The sequence below is a fragment of the Tympanuchus pallidicinctus genome, unplaced genomic scaffold, assembly GCF_026119805.1.
Source record: "Tympanuchus pallidicinctus isolate F22 unplaced genomic scaffold, pur_lepc_1.0 scaffold3, whole genome shotgun sequence".
NCBI classification, from domain to species: Eukaryota; Metazoa; Chordata; class Aves; order Galliformes; family Phasianidae; genus Tympanuchus; species Tympanuchus pallidicinctus.
In genome coordinates this window covers 79,197,977-79,215,209 of record NW_026294747.1, presented here as the reverse complement: position 1 = coordinate 79,215,209, position 17,233 = coordinate 79,197,977, and the positions used below count along the sequence as shown (strand labels likewise).

The 17,233-nt window shown below is 41.8% G+C and overlaps 1 protein-coding gene across 1 annotated transcript in view; it reads right to left on the bottom strand.

The window, feature by feature from the left end:
* FAM171A1 (family with sequence similarity 171 member A1) overlaps window positions 1-17,233 on the bottom strand; it is an 85,148-nt gene that overhangs the window by 38,313 nt on the left and 29,602 nt on the right. The gene's annotated exons all lie outside the window — the stretch shown is intronic.

The window sequence follows — 17,233 nt, the reverse complement described above, 5'->3', positions numbered from 1 at the left end:
CAACATATATTGAAAAAACAGTGTACATACACTGGTGAATATATACAGAATGCCCCCTTAAAAAACTTGCTTGATGACCAAAAAACTTGTGGGATTTCATGCATATGAAAGCCACAATAATAAAAGGAGGCATTCATGTGTATCTATGTATTGATGAATTCTGTATGTATTTACAAACATGAAGACAAAAAGCAATACAAGTTTTTATTTTCAGAACCCATAGGAACACTTAGATCTAAAGTCACATAGCTACTGTGATAATATTCCCCAGAACAGATGTCGCTAAGAATAATGGATCATGTATTAAAAGAAAAGCAAGAGAGTAAGACAAGCTGAACATCATACATAACCAGTCTCAGTAACCTGTAAGTAAGCTTTTCCTAAAACAACCATACATAAGGAACCATGGAGCAACACTGCTCTCTCTGTTAAATAGTAATCAAGGAAAAAAATTAGAAATAACTCAAGTTTCAAACCTATTTGATTCCCTGTAGACAACATTTTAGAATAGGAACTATGACTAAAATTGATTAAGTGATGAAGAGCGGTAGCCAGCCATGAGTATCTCCAGAAGGAAATTCATTTCTCTTTCGTGCTCTAGTTCCCTATTACAAGCTTCAGCCTGCAACCATCTCTTTCTGATAAGGAAAGGCAGGAGTTTCTAAAATGCTGTTTCCAAATGACAGTGATGAAGGCCTGAAGAAGTCCTGATGTCCTGCTACTAAATCACTGGGGCTACTTCTCCTCTTTCACTTAGATTTTTTTTTCCTTGAGAGAAAATCCTAGCAGCTTGAACAGCCTGCTTTCTTTTCATGCATTATCTTCACTGACATACACACAAAATGCACATCATTTGCTTAAATTAAGGGTTTTTTTTTAATATCATACAGCAGCTTCTTTTCCTTATCTAATGCAGCAGTGAAGTCACTGAAACCGCGTTACCACTTTGATTCCCACAGCAATACAATGACCACAAGCTTTAAACTGAAACTGTTGAAGAAAACTCTCTCTAAAACATTGACAGAGGTAAGAACTATCTATAAAGAAAGATTACCACGAAAACAAACCTCTGCAGTACATTTCAGAAGTGTGATGAGGAAGGTCGTGGAAGTTGGAGGCATATGGGCAGTGCTGGAGCTTCTTTGCTACGCTGCCAAGCAGAGATGGCTGAGGTAACAGATTCCAGGCTGGTGAATTCAAAACTCTGACCGCTCCCATGCCCCAGACACGCCAGCTACATTCACAACAGGCTATGCCTATAGCTCTAACACACTGGCTCCTGACCACTATGGTGTGAATGGGACTCTTTTGGACCTGAGCTGTCATGCCTGTGGTGTCCTATTGGCTCCCAGTACCACTTGGGCATGCACAGGTAGAGCCAGCAATCATCTGCCACCACCCGCACACACGTGTGCTGCCACTGTATTCTTACAGCAGTCTTTCATGTCCAGCGCACGAGCTGGTTGTTATCACTGCTCATTTCCACTAGTGAACATACCTTGCCTGAATGGGCAAAAAGAACGTGCGTCCCTGCCTAGCACTGCAGGCAGAAATGGGCCACCATTAAACAAATCGAGCTATTAAATAAATCAAGCAGCCTGGAAAACCATGCAACCCTATCTTTGGGAATTTCTAAACAAAGTGGGAAAAGTGGGTAAGTGGGAATGCAGCAAATACAGGGTTAAATCCCATGAAGATCAAGGCTGCTGTTTGTACATGGACAGGCAAGTAACTCTAGCCTAAACTCCTTGTATTTCTGTCTTCCCTCAGCAATCACTGAAAAAACTGAAAACAATCACAGCTTGTTTTTCAAATGAGAGCAAACCAAAACTACCAGTTACAGTAAAAACAGCTGCTTAAGTGCAACTCCGTTTTCCTAGTACTAAATTTATTGTCATCTATATAAAGAAAAAACAGCATCTCCAAGGTTATAATTTGGGAAAGTGAAATAGTGAAATAAAAGACAAAAAAAACCCCACCCCTTCCATGTTAGCATATTAATGCAGAATTCCATCTGTCCACTTAATCTGATTTCTGAGATTTTACTAAGTCTAAACTTTCCCTGAGCAATCCCCCTGTGCCATCTGCTTTATGAACCGTGCTGCCTCCCCTGAAACACAAGTAACCTTAAGACAACTACTTCCATAGTCAAAACCCCACTTCTTGGATTCCCAACCCTCTTTGTACTGCTGTGAACACAGTTTGGGGATGACTTAAGAACTGATATCAAAACTCCTAAGAAGTGAAAACAAAACCCACACTGCATTTTCTTGCTGTTTTTCAAATAAGCCAGTAACATCATACAGAAAGAAAAACTCCCAGTGATGGCACACCGTCAAATCTCAAACACTGAAATAAACAGACTAAATGATGACAATGACTGAGAATCAAAGATTACCATCTTACTTAGGTCCCAATCTTACAATCTGGTTTCCGTGCACACGCTCCTCTGTCAGGCAGACTCCCTCTGATGTCTGCTGGACAGATGATCTCTCTTTTGGGAACAGGCTGACATAAGCAGCCGTTAGCACTTATCTTTTCCTCTGGAGGTCCCTATCCATGGACAATGTCAGGATATTACCAAAGAAAAATATTTAAGTTATCTACTTTTGATTAGAGAAAGAAAACTTCCTGCCCATTAAAAACAAAACAAAACAAAAAAAACAAAAACCAAACACATAAAAAACCCCACAGAAAACAACACTACAAACTTTATTTTAAAGTGTATCCTCCTCTCAGTTAGAATTTGCTGGCAGCATGCCTGTTTTTGAATCCTACAAGCCAAACGGATAAGCCTTTCTGCCTCCTAACCTCTTGCCCATGTGCAAGGTCACCTCCTCAGTCAAACAATAGGATTTTAATTTATCTAAAGGAAACCATTTTCCTAGAAAAAGAAGTGTTCACATCCCCTAGCCACAGATGTCAACTCAAGCATTTACATATCTTTTTAAATGTATTTCATCACAAAGTTTCTACTGAAAAATGAACATCAAAATAGTAGCAATTCATATGAGAAAAAAGAAATGTGTGTATAACATCCCTCCAGAAGCAGAGACACTGGTCTTAACTGATGTGGTCCCCTGAAAGCATGTTGATGTGTACCCGCTCACACAGTAAGGTGGGCACACTTGTGGGACAGTCACCGTGTATTCAGATCAGGGTCTGGTCCTGCAGAGAACTTACAGAACATGGCACAGCAGAGCTTTCCCCACTGCACAAGTGACCAAACTTTCATCAGGGGTCAGTGTCTGCCACCGACCTCTATGAAGCCAGACCACATCAAGGAAGGGATATGAAGGTCTGCTTCTACTGGTCACCTGTTTAGAAACTCCTGACAGCTAATTTCACAAGATGAAGAGCTATTAAACGGAATTATCACAGAATTAATGTGATTCTCTCTAATTTAAGAAGAACAACATCAAGTAGACAGATCTCCACTTCCCTCTGTCCACAGCACTGGTCTAGTAAGGACCACACGACAAGGCTCTGTTCTTAGGCCCTAACAGAGGAAAAACAGAGGAGTTCAGAGAAGAACTATGAAAAAATCCAGGAGAAAGAAGTTCTGAGACTGGCCATCTGAAGAGCCCAACCTCTTCACGCACTGTGAGAGAAGGCTGGATCACTGAGCACAACATGGAAACTATAGAAAATGACAGTCAAGGAACTTCCAGGTTTGCCAATCGAGATGCTGTATGACCCAGCAGCTGTACACTGAGTGTAAGCAAAATTCAAGCATAATTGCTTAGTGGGAAGAAAATTTGAAAAGAGAACAGTTTACTAGATGGCAGACTCACCAGGGCTGAAAGACTATGGGGAGGTTAATTTTCTTCTTTGAAAAACAAAACACTTTCAGTTGTAGATATTTAAGGATTGTAATTGACGTTTAACTCTAGAATTAATCAAATTGTTTAGTTCCAGAATGTTTATAAAGCTAGATCAAAAGCTTGTGGCAATTCTTTTTAGCACTGCAATCTGAATTTAATAAATACTGTTCTGCTTTACATGGGAAAGAAGACTATCAGAAGACTGTCAGTACAGACCTCTGCAAGCTCTGAGCACTTGTAGTGCAAGATTTAATTATAGTTATCAGACCGTAAAGGGAAGATTTTTTTCCCCAGATACACAACTGACTGACCATATTTTTTTTCCCTGCCATTGCTCTTCTTCAGAAACAGCGGAGATCTGATGTACAGAGAGCTGCAGAGCCCGTTCTCACAGCTGGAGCAGACATCCTTTATGTCCATGAGATGCCTGACGGATGCACCTTGCTTGCCCCATCTCAGCAGACAATCAGGAGCTGGGTTGACCACTTGCTCGCAGATCTCACTCAAGGCCTTCTTGCCCCCCTCTGCAGCACAGGATGATTCATCTATATTTTCATCCAACATTCCTCGCCACTACAAGTGCCTTGGGCATCGCTGGCACTGCTGCTTATTCCATAGTGCACAGGAATTTAAGAGGACTGAAATGGTTTAGCCTAATTGAAATAACTGAACGCGATACTCAATATTCAAATAAAGCACGGTAGCCTTATGTGAAGGTCAGGCAGGTGCCCTACTGTCTCTTCAGGTTTAAAAATCTATTAAACAAAGCATTCAAAAATTAAAATTGAGAAATACATCCATTTTTCTCAAAATACATTATCTACTAGTGCTAATGCACGCATTTACATAGGATTGTCACAAAAGAAACTCTGCTATAAGAACTAGAGCACTTTACACAATCTCCCATGACAACCAGGCTGCTACATAACTACGTACTCAAGGGAGGGGCAGCTGAAGAATAATAAAATAAAGACATTCATCACACGAGTGTCCAGCATTTGAAAGAGGATTTGCATATCCTGACCTGCTAGATCCAAGAGTATTACCACCAAAATTAATTTCTTGGCAAAAAAAAAAAAGTAGGAATTTGCTTTAATTAAAAAAAAAAGTGAGGGCTATATGCATAATGCCCAGATGAGACTCTGATACCCTATTGTTAAGTGATTAAAAAAAGCATTTATAATTAACTTGAAACTCACACGGCTATGAAACTCATGAATAGCAATAGTTGCATTAACAGGTCTGCCTTTGATCTCTACAGGAACCATGCATGACACAAACTAATTTCATTTCCAAAACCATGTATTTCAAACATGGAATTATCTAAAGATACTGTCATGCAGCGCAGATGGAAGTTGAGTTTTAAAGCTTTATCTTGCCACACACATAATGCATTCTTTACAAGACCTGAAAAAGTAATCCCAGCATAAAAACCTCTCTTTTTTCCTAATAGAGTACTTTGAAACTGCTTGGAGATCAACATGGAATGAAAAGTTCACACATTGATATTTTTCATTTGCTCAGCATTAGAATTCTCCCCTGATTCAAACAAGCCTGCAGCCGATTTTGCAACATCAGCTCTGAGACATTTTAAGGATAACAACACATTGAGCTCAACTGCTGCACAGCTCCCAGGGATTTTAAACCACAGTTCTACCTACTGTATTATCAGCAGTTTGAGGAGGGGGGCTGAAAGGGTTGTATGTGGCTGTACTGAATGGATGTGTTATGTCTTCTTGGAATGGCTTCTTCCTAATTCTATAAATAACAGCTGATGAAAACAATTTAAAGCAGATGTACTTCATGTTTAATTAAACCTGTGTATGTGTAATGGGGCAGGGAGAGGACAAGCACATTTTTATTTCCAATCCTAAACTACTTATTTCCTAAATTTTCCTGCAAACCTAGATGTCATTTTGGAAGAGCGTATTTTTAGTTTTTTGCTGGTTAGTTTTTAACAAAGCACTACCAGCTCTGACAAACCCAGCTGAAGGGATTCTCCACCTACCAGCAGAGTAAGCTGTGTTCCAGTTCTATCAGAGAGCTCCACTGATGTCAGCTAATAAACGTACAGGGACAAGTTCCAGTGTTAAAATTTTATTACAGTTTTATCTAGGCACTTGCACGTTCTCTTTTTTTCAAGTGACTAAACAGTCAATTTATATGCAGTTCACTCCCTGAAGAGGTTATCCCCAGCTGGCACAGGCAGATGAAAGAGAGGTGAAACCACACATGCTAACAACCTATTGCTCCAGCCTAGCAGCTCTGAGCCCAAAGGGCTCTGCAGTTGAGGGCCAATGTACTGCAAAGCAAACTCTCCTGCCTCTACAGCACACTCTTCCTCTTTCTGCTGAGCTACCCTGCCGTCCATTGGATCCGTCACTGTGCCAACCTCATTTACTAACACAGCACAGCACCAGCCTAACAAAATGAATTGCTCTCTGCCAGGTTATCAAAACAAACTGCTGAAGTAAAGCATCCGCGAGTGCCAAAGTCAACAGACTGGGCAGATGCGGAGGTGGAAAGGCACCAGGTCTCCTGGCCAAGTGTAACAGTGGGGCAGAAAGGAAGGGGACCACCCCTCCTGGCTTCTGCACAATGAGATCACCCCAGCCATACCACCAACTGTACTTCCAGAGCCCTCCTCAAACTGCACCTACACTAACACTTTGGAAGGACACCTGTCACTGTCCATATTTACACATCCCTTGGGTGAATATTTGGCATGAACAGTTTCAGCAGATCTGTATCTGCATTAATCCTAGATAATTGATGGTTTCTTACTTCAAGGGTAAGGTACCTGTACTACAACAGTAACTCCAGGCCCCCATAAGGACAAAGAGCTCATGACAGTGACAGGAAAGGGCTTGAAATGGAGCAGTGAAGCCTTTCCCAAGGGCTCTATGCAAGACTTACAACCTCTCCTGAACACCCAAAAGCCTCTACAGCCACAGTTGGCACTTGGTGGAAGGAGGTTGCTGGTGATTTCTCCTAACCCCCTGACATACGCCTGCACTCTATGTCTATGTGCCAGTTGCCATAGCTTCTTTTGGTTTTCTTCTCATCATGGCAACCAGGATTAATTGCTCCACTTTGCCTAGAACGCAAAGTATCTTCCAAAAATATTTATTATAACTCCAAGTTCCTGAGATTTTTCTGATCCACACATTTACGTATCTTCACTCAGAACAATCAAAAAAATTAACTTGTGACCCAGGTCTTCTAGATAATTAATAATGACTTTTCTTCTCATAAGGAACGCTTAGACACTGGACAAGTTTTCCCAGGGAAGTGGTGGAGTCACCATCCTTGGAGTCTTTACAGAAAAGGCAGATGATGTACTAAGGGGCATGGTTTAATGGTGCAATATTGATGGTAGGTAGATGGTTGGACTAGATGATCTTAGGGGTCTTTGTCAACTTCAACGATTCTATGATTCTACAACATTGAATAAGAAAAGACCCCTTCCTCCTAATACCACAAAGTCCTCTCAGCTTGACACACAGTCATTTGTCACTGCCTTTTGTTTACTCCTTCATCCAACCTCAATCATGCAGAAGAAACCTCCTAATCCAAGTCAATAAATTTTTCAATTAACATTTTTGAACTGAGATGTTGTACTGTCTATATTTTAGCTGTGATGGCTACATATATATATATATATGCAGAATGCAACAACTGACTCAGCAATCAAAGCTCATTTCAGTTTAAATTATTGTAATATTGATCTCAATTCTTGGCAGGGGATTAATTTTATGGCTGTTACTATTTCATGAGAGAAAAATTACTAATCAGACTAACACTGAGAATTTTTAAACATTACTTTCCATTCCTCTATGCCTGAAGTCAATTATGTAAATCAGTAGTTATTGGCTCTTCTGTAAGCTCACGATCTAAGTACAGGCACAGTTACACTTGCAACATTCATCTTCCTTACAAGCTCATTTTCTATAGAAAATACAAAGCAAAACCAGAAAGTTTGATATGCTTTCTTACATTGCTCTCTGTGTCCAAAAAGACCACTAGGAGCACACCCTTGTATTTCTTGCTTACCTTGCAACACTGTGGTACTTAAAACAGTCCCACAGCTACAACTGCATCTAGAAGACAGTCTGACATGCTGGGAGTGCACAGTCCAGGCTTTGGAGAAGTGACTAGGAGGAGCAAAGCCCTCTGGGAAACTGTCGGCCTGCAATGGGCCTGAAGGGCTTGGTATTCCCCTGAAAGTTCTTGGTTTTCACAAACCAAAATACTGAAAAACAATGCACCACAACATAAGTGACTGATCAAACAAATCTATGCGTTCCGATTTCTCTTGAGAGATAACCTCAACACAAAACACCATTGTGACCATTACACATATGCAACAGAATAAGGCTCAAGAGGAGATGGGCAAGGATGATGCACTCATGAAGCTCAGGGAATAATGCAGGGTGTGCCTGACCACAGCTGCTGCAAACAAAGCTGAATTTATGTCAACACAAGCAGGACTGGAGTGCAGCCTTTGTTTCAGATAGACAGCTGTGTCAGTGGAGTGGATCAACTGACTACATCATAGTTGAGTAGATGAAATGTTTCTTCTTGAGTTCATTTTAAAGTGCACAAATATCTGTCACAGTTTGCCAGCCCAATGTATAAAAACTGAAGAACTAACAAAAGAAATCTGAACAGAGCACTGGGCTTGAGCTGGTTTCAACCCATGTTTTACTTTCCAGAGAATGGGGACACCCAGCATTGTGCCAGGATGCACAGAGACCAGTACCTGGGGTCACACTGGGTTAGTGACTGACCTATCTACTGCCACTGCTCTATTTTATTCGCTACCAGTAGCTTACAATTGTATTCTGATTTCAGTATATTTTGTATCATTGCTATTTCAAGAATTCCAAATAGCCGTAAATCTCTCCAAATAAATACACGCGTTATGAAACATACTCTCTCCAGGTGAAGCATCCAAAAGAACCCAGTCAGAGGACAGAAGTCTGATGAATGCTCAGACTATGTGCTAGGTTATCCATTTTGGCAAGAGGAAGGGGTTACTACTCACACTTCAGCATAAACCCACTTCAGATATTTATAGCTGTAAACATCGCTCTGCTTAAGCACTCTCCCACAACACAACTTCCCTCAGATTCCTTCACTTTGTGTCTTCTGCTTCTTATGATCCTGTTGGAAAACACACATCTGTTTAAAAGTAACACTAGCACTATGGCCTGCTGGCATTTGCAGTTTGACAAATACATTCACTTTCCCATTAACAAGCAGATACGTGTAACTGAAAACATTCCAGTGGCTCTCTGCTTCCTTGGCACTGACATCAACATGAATGTTTTGTAGGCCATTTAGGCTATGTGTTAAGCTAACATTTTAAAGTATTATTCTGGTTTAAACAAACAGCTGTATAGTAGGAAAGAGTTCTACTGCGTACAAGCAATATTTAAAGGGGAAGCAGAAGGAAAGAATTTCTAAGTAGCCAAGTAATATGACACTAAACTGGCATACAGAAGTTCTATTAACAGGATCCACTGGGTGAACTAATAGGCAAATGAAAGAATACAAATAAAAGAGCAATAACTGACTTCTGAAAGGGCAAAACATTTTATTATGTTGTACCTAAGATGAATAGAAAGATGACAGGTTCACGTATGTTTGATGACCCTTATGGGTCATACAGTCCAACTCCCCTGTAGTGAACAGGGACACATACAGCTAGATCAGGCGCTCAGAGTCCCATCCATCCTGACCTTGACTGTCTCCAAGATGGGCATCCACCACCCCTCTAGGCAACCTGTGCCAGTGCCACACCACCCATATTGTTAAAAACTTCTTCCTTATATCCAATCTAAAATTCACCTCTTTTATATTTCCCCTTGTCCTAACACAACAGACTCTGCTAAAGTGTCTCTCCCCTTCCTTCTTACAGTCCCCCTATACATACTGTAAGGCCACTCTCAGGTCTCCCCAGAGCCTTCTCTTCTCCAGGCTGAACAGCCGCAGCTCTCAGTCTGTCCTCATAGGGCAAGTTTCCTATCCCTTGGGTCATTTTCTGGACAATGCTCTCCAACAGTTCCAGTCTCTCCTGTACTGAAGACTCCAAATCTGGACACAGCACTCCAGATGAGGCCTCATCAGTGCAGAGTAGAGGGGCAGGATCACCCCCCTTGCTGGGCTGGCTGTGCTTCTTTTGATGCAGCCCAGGACATGGCTTTCTGGGCTGTGAGGGCACAGTGCTGGCTCACATCCAGCTGCCACCTACCAGTACTTCAAGTCCTTTCCAGCAGGGCTGTGCTCCCTTCTTACATCCCTCGGCTTGTACTGATAGTGGGGGTTGTCATGACCCAGGCAAAAGATTGCACCTGGATTTGTTGGACCTCGTGAGGTTCACCTGGGCCTACTGCTCAAGCCTGTCATGGTCCCTCTGAATGGCATCCCACCCCCACCCCTTAGGCCTGCCAGTCACACCACGCAGTTTTGTGTCATCCACAAACTTGCTGAGGGTGCACTTGATCCCATTGTCAATATCATTGATGAAGATGTAAAAGAGCACGGGTCCCACTCAGTATGACCCCCAAGGTCACTCATCACTGATCTCCATCCAAACATGCAGTCACTGACCACCACTCTCTGCGTATGGTCTTGTAACCAGTTCCTCATCCATCAAACAGTCCATCTATTAAATACACATCTTTCCAATTTGGAGAGATGGACATTATGGGGGACCATGTCAAAGGCTTCACTAAAAGTCCAGACGGATTATATCAGTAGCTCTTCCCTTGTTTACTGATGCATTTACACCATCATAAAAAGCCACTGGGTTGCCCAGGCAGGACCTGCCCTTAGTGAAGCCATGCTGGTTATCTCATTTCTCCTTCCTCTCTTACTCATGCCTTAGTGTACTTCCAGGAGGATCTGCTCCATGATCTTCCCCTGATCTGACAGGTTCTCAAAGCTAGGGAAATATGTGCTTCACACAGGGATATACTCTGTGGGGCTTTTTTGTCTGCAGCTAATTCTGTTCTCACACTTATAAAGGAACTGCTAAGAAAAATAAGTAAGAGAACCAGTACATTTAGTCATAAAAACAAACGTAGTGAGGACTAGAGGAGTGCTAACCACTTTATAAATATGGAAAATATACATGCGGAGCCCTCATCTTTCCTTCTGAAATGTAACAGCTTTAGGAAATCTACAAATACAATTTTTAGCAATAAATTCATTATAATTTCATACTACATATTACTTAATTTGACATCTCCTTCCCTGAACTACAGTGTATTATTTTAAAGTTCAGTTAATTTCTACATGTGCTGGGATTTGGAAAACTAACATTCCACGGTACAAAAACAAAGTATTTTTTCTGTTTCACTGAACATATGTTCTACATCAAAATTACTCTTCCTTCCCCCCCCCTTTCACATTCAGCCCTGGGAAAAGCACTGCACACACAACCAGTGCACATGTGTACATACACATACTCAAATCCCAGAGCAAGTAACTTTATTTACAGGAAATCTGATGTATTTATTTCAGCAACTGCTCTAATAACCCCAGTGGCCATTTACTCTCTTGAGATTACAAAATTACTTAAGGGAGCAGTAAAATACCAGGGGATTGCTATTATTGTTCAAAGCCAGACAGAATTCCCGGGCAGCCTCACACTGCTGTACCAGCACTACGGGATTTCCAGCCATCAGTTGGCAGAGCTGCATTTTAAAGGACTTAAAAGGGAAAGATGCTAGGAAATCTAGCAATATTCATCCTGAGGGCTGCTGCTAGGATGCTGCCAACCACCTGAGCTGCCTCAGATGTTACAAAGACAGGACTCTGCATCCATGGCTGTAGCTAGTTACCTGCCAATGCAGAAGAGCAAAACAGTGGCACTGTTTCTACTAAGGTGCAACGAAACTGCACAGGCACACTAACATTCCCTTCCGCGGGTGTGGGTGGAATACATCAGAGACAAAATTACTAAAAACCTATTTCAAATTGCCTTAAATGGCAATGCAAAACAGCATCTTCCATAGACACAAATTTTTCCCAGAAACGCCTGGGTTATGCTAACAGCGAGATGCTCAATGTGAGCATGAGGGATTTTCAACTCTGGGCCATTCAATCATTTGGCCCATTTGAATGAGCAGTGAAATAAAGGCTGGTAAGTAACAATCATTAATAGCTAATATTATTAAAGAAAAGCTTTAATACTTGAACTTAAGTTCATATTTCTGGCAATTAATATAAAACTTTGGCAGATTTTTTTTTTGTGGTTATGTCCACATGGACCACAAAATCCCTGAGATCTTAAATAGCATGTAATATGCAAGATAACACTCAGCTAAGTATAGACACTGTTGCTATACTCATTTAAAACATAGTGATTCTTATGTTACCTGCAGTACCAAAGCAGCAGCAAAATACATTTTGTATTTTTTATGGGTATGCTTTTATATAAAACACTGCTGTCTCCTTTGGAGGCTGGTTTTGAAATTCATTTTTGTAGCTGTCATGTTCAGACTGCAGCGAGGGGGTGGAATTTCTTAAAGTCTCTTTTCAACCAGGCATCTCAGTGAACATATTTTGTAGAGTCAGCCCCCAATTCCTTTGCAAGAAGGGACTTTTACAAAATCAAATAAGTACCTGCAGAGCATAGGGGGTGAGATTTCATGAGTCACTTCTTAGGGATGCAGTGCTAAACTTGCAATTGGAACAGATGGCTTTGCAGGCCATAAGCTATTTTTGTACCATGTCTATACTCTTTGTAAATTAAGGGGTTTCCTGGCAGAATTCCCTGGGGACCATCTCCTGCATCACCCATTACAACACCTACACTGAAGACACGTGGCTCTAGCCTTGACATTATCCCATTTCTGCTGCCCAGGCTTTGCTGGAGAACATGAGTAGAAGGTGTGCAAGAGGCAGATGCCCTCTAGCAGACACACCTGCTGCAGGGAGTCTTCCCCCGCCCACCCTTGTGGCACAGGGCAAGAAGCACAAAGCTGGGCCCTTACCCAGGCAGGGATCATGGCCTGGGTTATTCTTCACTCTTGTGTTGTGGTCTCACCTGGCTTAAAACTATTAAAACCAATTACAGCAAATGTTTAACAGCAGCTCTGCTACAGTTAAATAATGGAGATATTTCACATTGGTCTCCCTCTGCAATAGCTTGAGACAACCCTTCCTAAATTTCACATGAGGTTGTGTCAAATAGGAGAGAAAAAACAGGTTTCAGAAGGCCATCATACAAAGAGCACAGACGTTTCTATACATATGTATAAATATATATAGAATATATATATGTAAAATATGTAAATATATATATAAAACTCTTCAGTTTTCTACAGCTTCTTTGCTAACTGCTTCCAAGGAGTCCTATTGAAAATATACATCCTTTTTAGCCTGCTTATTTCAGTGGTAGCTCAGTTCTATGGTTATCAAACATTCTCCCAAATCAATAAAAGCCAAAGTTAAAAAGAAGCCCACAGAATCACACAGCACAGTATTCTGAATATTTGGGAAGTGCTGTGGCCAAGAAGTTTAGAGCAAGGGGGAGGGCACCTTGTACACCAGTGCTGAGCCCCAAGTCCTGGAGCTCCTACACCAAGGGCAAGGAAACACAGGGTCTAGAAGACTCACAACAAAAGCAGCATCTTCCTTTCATTTTGTATAGGCAGCCCTAATTACCCTTGCATATCATTCATTTGCAACAGTTAACAGATGGGTAACTTGACCTACTCTTTTCGAAGGAAAGCAATCACCCATCCATGGACCTGGTTAGATTTCAAGGCAGTGTTGTTTAGGCTTTGTGCCAGCCCCAGAAATTACAAATTAAACTGCGAAATTCACACATGACATCTAAAAAAGAGCAAGTCTTAAAAAAGTAAGCCATCAAACTTACCAGTGTTGTAATAACAATTTTATCATTACTAGGATTTGAAAATGATTACTGAATGATAGCTGAAGTCTACTTGGTTTGGGATTCTTAAGAAGTAAATATAAACTCTATTTAGGAAAAGAAACTCCAAACTGGAAAGAACAGTACAATATCAGAGAGTGAAAATGTTATACAGCAGGGCAGCATTTAGCTTTCACGTAAGTTAAATTAAAGCCTATGAAACTGTTTATTCTAGCAATTTGGTAGCTTGCAGAGGATCTCACAAAGTTTAGCAGTCACCAGGACCTTCATCTCCTATTAGATGAAAACATAAGTGAAAGTATCCTTGTGTATTGAAAGACCTCTGGGCAGAGTTGGGGTGGGGGGGCTTCAATAGCAGAGGCAGAGACACAGTTAACATTGTTGGGATCCTTCCGGTCACTGCTGAGTCTGCCAGCTTGGGTGGGGTGAGAGGGGTCAAGGAGTCAAAGGAGAAGGTTGGGGTCCTGCTGGGGGCTGCCCCATCTCATGTGCCCAGACCTCCCACTCCACCAACCTCAGCCAGAGTCACTCCTTGAAGACCACACTCACCTCAGACCCTGCAGTATCTGCTCTGGGCCAGAACATCTTGGCCTTTTGACTTTCCTTTTCTCTTCTGGTTGGGATCAATTGCTACGTTTTATTTATTACCACAGCTGGTGGTTTGAGATCCTCCTACACGTGTACAGTTTGTACATGCAAAATATTATCTCTCCCTGGATATGGGAGGACAAAACCCACAGCTAAGCGCTTCAGGCTGCTGCCTGTGATTCACAGAATGGCCTGGAAGGGACCTCAAGGATCATGAATTTCCAGCCCCCACAATTTCCAGCAGGGCCACAAACCTTTCCATTTAATACTAGACTAGGCTGCCCAGGGCCCCATCCAATCTGGCCTTGAACACCTCTAGGGACGGGGCATCCACAAGCTCTCTGGGCAGCCTCTTTCAGCACCTCACCACTCTCACAGTGAAGAACTTCCCCTTCAACTTAAAGCCATTTCCCTGCATCCTGCAGACAAAGTCGATATGTCCCAGCCATCCCAGTGTGGGGCCACATACAGTGGTGCTGTCACGGACCAGGCCACACAACAGGCAGCTCTGCTGGGCAGCAGGCACGCATCTGTTGTCCTGCTCCATCCTTTGGCCTCTTACCTCCCAGAGTGTCACCCTCACCCTGCCACCACACAGATGTCAGCTAGGGGGTACAAAGCTGAGGCAGAGATATGTGAAAAAAAAAAAAAGGAATAAGTTAACACTCTGCCTTCTTCCTTCTCACTAGTCAAGATAGGCTGTAAGAGACACAAATGCTTCCCTGCCCACACACAGCAATGCAGTGCTGCTCGGGGGCTGCGGGAACATAACAGCCTCTCCTCCCACCCCCAGAGGCTCAGGGTGACTCACTGAAGCACTGACTCCAGCTCACGCAGGCACAAAAGCAGCAGCAAGGTACTGGGGTGGGGGTAGGAACACGAACCAAGCTCTGCAGCAACACAACCTCCAGTCTTCTGCTGCAGGATCTACAGAAACCTCTTGGCTCTTAGATCTGTACGCTGCAACAGATCCCAGTCCCATACTGGGAGGAGACCTTGTAGCATGTGTCCCCTCTGAACCTTGCAACTTGCTTCCCACACGATAACATTTTGCAATAGCTGTCACCCCTCTGGACCCTGCCCTAGCCAGAACTGAAGGCCAGGCACCTCTCTCTCTGAAGTTTTGGCATAGCTTGTGTGACAGCACTCAGCATCTGGGGCATTTGCTGCAGATTGCAAGCAAGTTCCAATGAGAAAGACATCTAGCATTAACATGACTCTTGCTAACATTGGTGTAAGCCATGCGTTCTGCAGCTAAGTGCCAGAAGATGATCTTCACATTGCTTTCTGGGGAAAATAAATAATCTAGTAGAATGGTGGTAGAGGACATCCATAAAACTTTGAATCACATTGGCAATTAGATATGAAGCAAAACCTAAAGTGAAACCTAGTAAAAAAATTGATACAATTAAATACACGTTTATGCTCTGTCCTTAAGTTTAAAAATCTTCATGTTTTTATAATGATAAATAACTACAGATTACAGACAAATTTGTTTACACTGATTTCTTCATTGGCCATTAAAAGTTGCTTTACACTGAAATACGTTGCTAGAGAGGTTTATTTGAAGTGCTTATGGTTGCTGCAGAAGGCTGTTGGACAGTCACTTCCAGAACCTACTTCCAGAAGTGCAAGCATAAGTAGTCCTAAAAATGAAATTTTTCAGTCTTCATGATTCCAGAGGTTGTAGGGATTCATACTCCTATGTCACCAGCATACGCTTTTGAGAAAAAGCCAAGCAACATTTGGACTAAAGGCTGGGCCCCTACTTTTGAATGCTCAGTTCCGTGTACATCTAGCAAGCTAGCTCTCAACTGTTCTTATGGTTAGGACATGGAGAAAACAATTTTTAATACGAATCCAATTTTCCTTCAAAGCATCAGAGATCATATGGAATACAAAAAGTTTTTATGAGACAGTTGTTTGGTTCTGCTCTCATGTCAATTGCCAGACTGCCTTAAATCAGGACTAGGAAGGCACACTTCTACGGTACAAGCATATGGACAATAATAGCAAGGCCAGCTGCATTAGATATATGAGCAGCATTGCATATTATGCCCAAGTTCTTGTAGACTTGTAGATTTCATTTTCATGTATTTCTGCTTTTGTTTTAATGGGATTTTTGAGATTCAAACATATTGGTGAGAATAGCTTATAAAAAAATGGAAAGACAATATAAGTCTTACAGTTGCTATACTATGAAGACTTAATCAACCTGTGCTTATAAGTAAAGCATACCTGATAAATTCATAGTTGATAAAAGAGCATTAGGAAAAAACACACAAAATAGGGTTCTAAATATACTCTTCTTTATACCTGATCTGAAGAATCCTACACTAACATTTATAATTCAGGTCTACTAAAAACAAGACTTCTTCCATTAAAGAACTTAGTTTTAAAAAAAAGACTCCATCAACAGCAACAACCAAAAGACAAACCACAACCACCTGATGTGTAACAAAACCTAATTCCAAGAGTATTACTTCAGTAGTAGAATTAACATAATTAATTATGTTTTTATTAACATATTATTAACATAATTAACATAAGAAAAACAGCTGTAGAGTCCACCAGCTCGTCAGACCCCTTCAATTTTCAACCTGCATTCTGCTCAGACACAGCAACAGTAAGGTTAGAATGGGAGTGGCCAAGTTTTATAAGGAAGAAGACATTATGAATAGTCCAGGGCTGAGGGAACAGCCCACCAGCAAAATGGAGGAGGTTGCTCAGCTCTAGACATTCCTCCTGCTGTGAAGCCTGGCTGTCCTACAGGTCCACACAGTGCTCCTGCTGGGGAGGCCTCACAGAGATGCTGTGGTGTTACATGTGGGACCAACAGAGAGCCAGGTGATTGCAAAGGAACAGACCTATTAGCCTCCTCCTCCACCTTTTTTTCTGCCCTCTTTTTGAT